The sequence below is a fragment of the Gymnogyps californianus genome, chromosome 5, assembly GCF_018139145.2.
Source record: "Gymnogyps californianus isolate 813 chromosome 5, ASM1813914v2, whole genome shotgun sequence".
Classification (NCBI taxonomy): domain Eukaryota; kingdom Metazoa; phylum Chordata; class Aves; order Accipitriformes; family Cathartidae; genus Gymnogyps; species Gymnogyps californianus.
Genome location: NC_059475.1, coordinates 2,346,360 through 2,355,354, shown reverse-complemented (window position 1 = coordinate 2,355,354; position 8,995 = coordinate 2,346,360).

Below are 8,995 nucleotides of genomic sequence, written 5' to 3'. Positions count from 1 at the left end.
GTTTTAGTAGAGTGTTTAAACATGGACAGCTATTTTATTAACTTTATCCAGGTGGCCTTTATCTCACCATGCCTGTCAATGATTATCACTAATAAATTCTACTGGAATTTATACTAGTTTAGAGTAGAGGTTAGGCTAAAACTTGGATGGTGTCAAGTCAGAAAAGAAAAGCGCTAGGCAATGAGGAAGAGAGGAAACGTCTTGTGCAGTAATGTTGAGAAGACATAGAATGGGCTAGGTAGGTAGTGTGTACCTTCTGCAGCTACCTTTGTTTTGAAAACTCACAGTTTCAGTGTAGTTGTACTTAAAAGACTGACCTATGTTCTGTGCTGCTAAACTGCCCATGACAAGTATTATACAGTAAAACTCGGCTTTTTCAAAAGGCACTGAGAGGGTTAGGCAACACTGGAAGAACAATAATGCTATTTCTTCAAATACACAAGATGATAAATCCACTTGCAGCTACTTACCATGAGAATAAAAAGACTGTTTACATGACATAACACAATCTCACTTGTGTTTTGACTTTGTGTTCTGCTCAAGTAAAATCAAATATTCCTTTGACAGGTGGTTGCAATACAATTTTCAGTTATGCGTAAAGGAGAATTGCTCAACATTTTCCTATTACTGTTTTATTTTAGATGCACGTCTGTAACAGTGGAATTGGGAATGAATTTGAAACTTATGTTTCGGAAATTACAGCTTCTCCTGGAGTATCTCTCCTTCTCATGGGCCCTTCCTCTTTATTCCTAGGTTGTTTTCCCTTTTCCATAATGTTTGGACTTGAGTAGCCAAAAGCAGCAGCAGATTCCAGAATCTCAGCGGACGTTTGTTGAAGTGGGCTGTGCCAGGAGATGAGTGAGTGTATGGGATTGCTAAATCTGCTCCAGGGGAAAAAGGGTGAGGTAGGTTCGGATCAGATAGTTACTGCTTTAAGTATGTTGGAAAAAGTAAGCCCTGAATTCCTTTCTTGAACTCAGCTAGCTCATTGCCTGGTGAAAGCCATTGATGGAAATTGTCTACTAAGCAGTGTGTAGGTATCCGTGATTTCAGCATCCATTAAATCGATCACGTTGTTTTGCCAAATACTGTTACATGCCTGTTACTCATCTTGGAGGAAGAGGCTGTTTCTTCTCCATTTGGAGATGATACATGAATTCCCAGACAGGCATGTGAATCACCATTTTATCACAAAATTATATCAAAGCGAGAGTCTTTCCTAATACCACAGGAGGAGGTGGTTGCGGTCTATGAAGATTCAAGCAAGTCTTAAGCCTGAGAACCCACATCTCATGTGTGAGTGCCCGAATATATTTTTAGTTGGGGCTCCATTAATCTTTCTTTTTAAACCGTTTCATTTTTATCTATAAGTTAAATGTTAATTGGGTGAGAGGGAATGTGAAGGAATGTCTGCTTACTGAGTTAAAGTTATGGGCATGAGTTCATGATACTAAGAAAGTAACTATTGATCAGCACTGCAGTGTAGTGGGTGTACACTAGAGGTGAACTTTAAAGTACCTACCTGTTTTATAAGTTGCTATGGTTCAAAGTAAGTATCGGGCTTCATGATTAATATTAGTTTTGAGACCTTAAATGGCTTAATCTAAAGGTTTGCCATGAGGAAACTTTCCTCAAAGACACACATAGTTTGGGACTTCATTAGTAGGTTGGGCCTTCTTAAAAAAATGTATTTTTAGCTGTGTTAAGAGCGCCTTTTAGCATCACAGATGGGAGTTTCAAATAACGTCTGAACACTTAGTCATGAAAAATGTGTTCACTGTGTCACGACAGGGCTTTGTAGCCTACTTTGCCTGGATGCTGAGAGGAAGAAAGACGCTACCGATTTTTTCCCTCTAATAAGCTTTTAACTGAAGTTTATAAACAGTAACCACCATCATTTTGGAAAGAGGAAAGTAGTGTTCTCAGGTTTTTTTTTTTCACTTAATAAACATTTGAAATTATTTAATGCAAAAGAATTTTGCTCTCTATTTCCTTTTTTTTTTCTTTCTCCAATTATTCTGTCTCCATTCTGCCTGTGGGCTGGTTCATGACTTGTGTCCTTCCCTTTCTCCCTTCTGCCCAAGGGGAAGAAGACAGATGTGTGCTCTGTGACCGTATTTCCCAGTTGTAAACGAGCAGGTACCGAGGGGTCTCATTTGGATACACACATGCACACGCACTGCGTGGGCTGGTGTTCCGGCACACAGTATGAGTCAGAACTCATCATTTAGCCTTCACGTGCCTTAACTCTGTGGGTTTTTAAAGGCAATAATACCCTAGCCTCAAGTCAAACCTTTCTGTACCTCAGTACAAGAAAGACATGGGTCCAGAGGAGGGCCATAAAAATGATCGGGGGATGGAGCACCTCTCCTATAAGGAAAGGCTAAGAGAGTTGTGGTTGTTCAGCCTGGAGAAGAGAAGGCTCTGGGGAGACCTTACTGCAGCCTTTCAGTACTTAAAGGGTACTGAATATATAGAAAAAATAAGAAAGATGGGGACAGACTTTTTTAGTAGGGTCTGTAGCAATAGGACAAGGGGTAATGGTTTTAAACAAAAAGAGAGTAGATTCAGACCAGATCTAAGGAAGAAATGTTTTACGATGAGGGTGGTGAAACACTGGCACAGGTTGCCCAGAGAGGTGGTAGATGCCCCATCCCTGGAAACGTTCAAGGTCAGGTTGGACGGGGCTTTGAGCCACCTGATCTAGTTGAAGATGTCCCTGCTCATTGCAGGGGGGTTGGACTAGATGACCTTTAAAGGTCCCTTCCAACCCAAACCATTCTATGATTCTTTCTGCACTTTGAGTTTTGTTTGCTGTGGGGTTTGGGGCTTCAAACCAGTACTGTAGAAGTGGATCGATCCAGTGATATGTTGCATGTTCTTATCTCTCGTTGATAGAAGATTACATGAAGATATGCAGTGCATGGTAAAGCTTGACCTTTCCTCCCCGGCAATATTCCAGAACTTAATCTGAACCGACGTTTGGGCTTACAGTTGTGTGATCATGACACAGGTCACGACATGCAAAGCTGGACTTGAGCATAGCATTGACTCAGCTGATGCTGAGGAGGTAACTTAAGCAGTTGCATAAGGCCATTTTGGACAGAACTGGGAAAAGAACTAAGGCTCTATTTTGATGATAGTAAATGAAATTAAGGCAATTTTGCCAGATTTGTGGTTTGTCTGTCAGTAATTGCTAGATTCCCACTTAGCTCTTGAATCCAGACTGAGAGCTAAAGAGCTTTATAATCTGTGCTGTACCATCATCTCACAAATAGCTGTTTAAGGTACCTGCAAAGCATCTGTTGCGTTCCCTTTCTCTTCTGTCCCATTAAGAAAGTATCAATGTACCTTTCCTGTGCAAACTTCTCCCACGTGAGAAGTTCTGAGGTCCTCTTCTCGTTCAGGCTGATTTCAGTTGTGGGGATGGATCATTTAGACTGAAGAAGATTCCTGAAAAAGCCCTATGTTTGCAAAAGGTTGTAAAGGGTTGCATACTTATGTAGTCTGGGAAAGCTAATCAAGGCTAAACAATGAGGCAGTGGTGTAAAAATAATAACAAGTGAAGTAGCTTGATACTTGGTTCACTGATAACGATGACACTTTTACAGCCTGGATTGCTGTGTAGAGCCTGTATGATTTAGTTGTGTGATAAAAGCTTGAACTTTGTCATGGTGGGGTTCCACCCAGAGTCAAACTTCAACCCTAGTGCAGCTGGAAATCTCACTGCATTGCAGTCTGAGGGTAAACAGGCCCTCAGGACCTGTGCTGAAACTTATTTTCAGGTCACACACTAAAGCCTGGTAAACTGATAGTTGTACCTTTTTTAATTAAAACCAAAAATATGTTTACATCCTGCTTACCAGAGCAAGTAGCTGGATCAAGGAGGTCTAGTACTGTTATATGATTAATCGTGACATTTTTCAGCCTAGAAGTTGCAGCCTGACCTGTTTCATTAAATGATGATACATTGCTCTTTACCTTGAAAGAAAACAGTAGACACCGGTTACTTTGCATTTTTTTCAGAACTTGCAGACAATGTCTTCAGAGTTTGTTGAAAACCTCAGAAATGTTCACCTTGATCTTAATCCATCTCATCAATCATTACAAGATTATAAAAGGCAGTTTGCTTGGTTGCTGTAATCAAAGTTGGATCCAATGATCCGATTCAAATACTGTAAAGCTGTAATGGAACAAGTCAGAAGAAAAGCTTCACTTCCTGTTTCATAGCATGTGATAAATCACAAAAATGCTTTATATAGATTTGCTGTGTCTGTTAACTTTGGTGTTTATTCTTTGCTCGTTCCTCTCAGATTTCACCATTTTAAGACTTTGACCAGTATTGTGAACTTTGTTATTTTTTTTATGGATTTCCCTCCCCTCCCCCCCAGTGCAATAAATCCTTGTCTCACAGTGATTGTTGATTCAGGATTGACAGCAACAGCATTGACACACATGTGGATACACTCTTCTACAAACAAATAGCTGGGGAAGAATCATCTCTCTCCTATTTTCTACACTTAAATCTCAGGAATCTATCTTTGACCTTGTGCATATATGTTGTGAGAATTATTGATGAATAAGGATGATGGGAGATACTGTTTACAGATTAAGTTGCAGTTGAAACACTCCCCAAACAGAATGAAAATACAAAATGCCTTAAGGTGGCCTTCCCTGGGGTGGTAGCTGGGCGAGTTTGCAGCTTTAAGTCTGGCTTTCGCTCACAGATGCTGCTGGGGTTGCCATTGGAAATGCGTGAAGAATCGGGTGACTGAGTTCTTGTGGAAGTTGGTGTCTTTTTTTTTTTTTTTTTTTATGCTTGGACTGTGGTGGTCTGTGAGACTGTGGAGACAGAGACTGCTGGGAGACCTGAACCCAAACACTCATCTCTCACTTCCCCTTCAGCTTGCTTTATTCAGTCCACTGCAGTTACTTCACCCTCGTAGATCACGTCCAGCCTTCTTTTTGGTTCCTCCTCGCTTTTAGAAAACAACTCAAGTAAACATGTTGTTTCTTCACGTTAGCATTGTCTTGATATAATAGATCAAAGGAAAACGTGCGGAGTAAATTGCCTGTTTGATCAAACATCATCTTTTGTTGACCGCTTTAGCGAACGTCTGCCCAAATGGTGCACGGCTGACCCCCTGCCTGAGCAGAGGTCTGCACGACCTGTTCCCAACCGGTTCTGCTCAAGGAGCAGGTGCCTAGACCCTGGCAAGCAAGCTGGCCAAACCAGTGCTGCTTTCAATTACGCAATACTTGCTCTGCCTAAAGGTGTAATCTTTAACAGAAGTCGAATGTATTTTGCCTCGCTTGCGTTTTTTTGGTCTAATCTTTCTGTTAAACCCAGTCAAATAAGGCAATAAGTCTGGCGTTACTCTTTGTGTCGCTTGAGATGAGGGGGAAAAATCAAAATTGGCACATACTAGGAGGTGAAACCACATAGCTCTGCCTAATCGTAGCTCTCGTGTTGCCTTACAGGGTCTTGACAACGCTCTTGACTTTGTGGAGGGAAGTTGGAAAAGCAAGAATGAAGAAATCTCTGCTCATTTTCCCTGCTTTACTTATTGCATATGTGCAGAGCCCAAGGTGCTTTTGACACTCATTACTTTCCCTAAATGTTGCTCTTTCTTTAGATTTAAAACAAATAAGTTACAAGCTTTTTAAAGTGAAGTTATGCATCTGATAGGCATATATGTACAAGTTTGTGAAGACCACAGGATGAGGAATAGTTTCAACACTTCCATGAAATAAACAGTGTGATTATACTATAACAAGTTTGGCTAAGATCTGTCAACATTTTAATAGATACAGCTTTTTGTTTAAAGATTAAGATTTTTTATTATTATTTACCATTCAGCTTTATAATACAGAAGACAATTAATGTGCTTATTTCATTTATTTAATATCTAGCTATTAATATGAGGTGCCATATATAAAACGAAATTTGTCATGCACGCTGATATTTCTTAAAACATACCCTTTCCCAGAGAGAATTTATTGGACAAAATACTTCGTTTTAAATTCAAACTTTCGATATTATTTCCAGTGGAAACTGTCTGTCCTGGACCTCCGATTTCAAGATATGACCATTGGAAAAGAATAGAATTTGCATTTCAGAGTTGCAGGACTAAAGGCTGTATTTTAGAATAAGTCAGTTAATATTTTGTATTACTTCCATCCTTCTTCACGTTTAGAGAAGATACTCTAGTGGTGATGCTAATTTTACTTCCACTCTGTTTTCATGTACCATAACTTCTTTACATAAGAGTGGTTTGGGTTTTTTTAATGCTTTTCTGTTGGGTTGTGTAACTAATTTGTATATGTTTCCTTCTTTGGCTCTCTCAGTGATATCTTCTTTGTAAAATCTCACCAAGCTATTAAATATTTTCCTGAGGTAATACAGGCAGCCTTTCATCTAAACCTATACTACCTGCCATACTGATAAGATTGGTCGAAGATACCTGGAGAAAATTTAGCAACTCCTCTTGTTTACTCTGGCGTTGATCCATATTGCTTAGGCTTTATTCCACATTTATCCACGGCCCTTCATCTCAATCTTGCTCAACCTTCTTGCGCAGCTTTCCTCATTTGCACACTGTTGGGTTCTCAACTAATGAAAACATTTGCAGCTCTCTTTTTTTTTTTTTTTTTTTTATTGCATCTTGACTTACAGAGGTCCTGACTGCAAATTGCACTAGAAGTCCCATGATGCTGAAGGTCCAAAAAACAAATGCTGGTCTTCAAAATCGAGCCTCTCATCTACCCAAGGAAATTATTTTCAGAGACTACTTAAGGTAATTTTAAAGGGCTTTTTAAAATAGTGGAAATGTGTTTGTGAATAACTGATAGCGTTCTGAGTGCTGCTTTACTCCTTACTTCTCCCACAGAGTTTTCAGGAATTGCTTCTTTTAATCCCATGGTTTGGGAATTGTATTTTCTGCTGTTAACCTCTAAACATAATTGTCCATTTTCCAAAGCAGAAAATGGTTTAATAACAAATCTTTCACATGTTCTGGCTGACTGTACTGGGTTAAAGGTTTTTAAGTAAAAGTCAGTGCTGAGCATGGCACGTATAACTCAGACAATCATTGCACAAACAATACGAAGTCCATTCATTATCTAATCAGAGGCTTTCTTACATCTTTCTTTTTACCAGGCAAGATCTCTATTTATTAACCGTATCACTTCCATTATTGTAAGAAAGTGGTCTTAACTGCTGATACTCAAATGAATTTTTTTGTTCCCAAAGTCCCCTTTCCAAAAGTTAGTCTTTTATTTCAGGGTCTGAGTACATACTCGCGATGGTACTCATTTCAGACAAAGAACACAGTCTCTTACTAATTAACGGAAAGATATTGCCTCCTGTCAAGGGTGATTCAAAGTACCTAGATTAGCCCTAGATTAGCCTCTTTCTCTGACTCACTCTCTGTCTGGCAGAGCCAAAATCTGAGTCCACTCAGATAATTCAGTTTACTCTTGAACTCTCAAAACTGCCTTAATAAGCTTGAGCTTAATAAGCCTTGCCGTAGTAAGCTTTGACACACAAATTCTGTGCCTCACTTAAAACCTTGAGTCTGGATCCTGTACTCTTGTTCTCTTCCACGCTGGAGCTGTCTGTTCCTGAAGGACTGCACCCCGTGGAAGGAACCCATGCCGGAGCTGTTCATGGAGAACTGTCTCCCATGGGAGGGACCCCACGCTGGAGCAGGGGAAGAGTGTGAGGAGTCCTCCCCCTGAGGAGGAAGGAGCAGCAGAAACAACGTGTGATGAACTGACTGAAACCCCCATTCCCCATCCCCCTGCGCCGCTGCAGGGGAGGAGGTAAAGAAAAGCGGGAGTAAAAGTGAGAAAACTTGTGGGCTAAGATAAAGATGGTTTAATAGGCAAAGCAAAAGTCGCGCACGCAAGCAAAGCAAAACAAGGAATTCATTCACCATTTCCCATGGGCAGGCAGGTGTTCAGCCATCTCCAGGGAAGCAGGGCTCCATCACACGTAACGGTCACTTGGGCAGACAAACGCCATCACTCCCAACGTCCCCGCTTTCCTCCTTCTTCCCCAGCTTTATATGCTGAGCATGACGTCCTATGGTCTGGAATATCCCTTGGGTCAGTTGGGGTCAGCTGTCCCGGCTGTGTCCCCTCCCAACTCCTTGTGCACCCCCAGCCTCCTCGCTGGTGGGGTGGGGTGAGAGGCAAAAAGGCCCTGACTCTGTGTAAGTGCTGCTCAGCAGTAATGGAAACATCCCTGTATTATCAACACTGTTTTCAGCACCAATCCAAAACACAGCCCCATACTAGCTACTGTGAAGAAAATTAACTCTATCCCAGCCAAAACCAGCACAGGCCTGTTAGGGTTAGGTTGAGGGTTAGGGCGATTAGGGTTTTGGTTTGGGCCTATTAGGTTTCGGGTTAGCATTTGGGTCTGTCACCGTCCGTTTGGATCTCTCAAAGTTACAGGACAATGTACTCTGTGATTTAAACTTTATTTCATGAGCTCATTAAGAAATATGACAAAAAAACCACAACAAACAGGGGCTCAGTCCCCTGTTGCCTAGACTGGTCTATCACATGGATTCACTTATTCACCACTCAGGTCATAAGATTTCATAACTTACAACCTGTAACTCTTAATTCATGCACCTATAAGCAATTGGAAAAAAAAAAAAAAAGTACCCTAGCGACGGTGAGAGTGCTCATCCTTCCTCCTCTGTCACAGTGCGGCTGTCCCCTGTATCACACTGGGAAGCACAAAAGCCTCAGCAGTCCAGCTGCTGTTGGATGTCTTCAAAAGCTTTTTGGGTGAGCTGATGGTTTATTCCTTCCTGGCCACTTCTGTGTGGGAGTCCTAGTCAACGGGTGTCCATTTTGGACCTGGGCTCTGGCTAACCCGATGCCTCACACTAGAGGGGTAACTATGGGCTAGAGAAAACTAATCTGAATATTTCCTACTACTAATAGCAGCTGACTTTCACTGTTCCTACTACTTACTAAT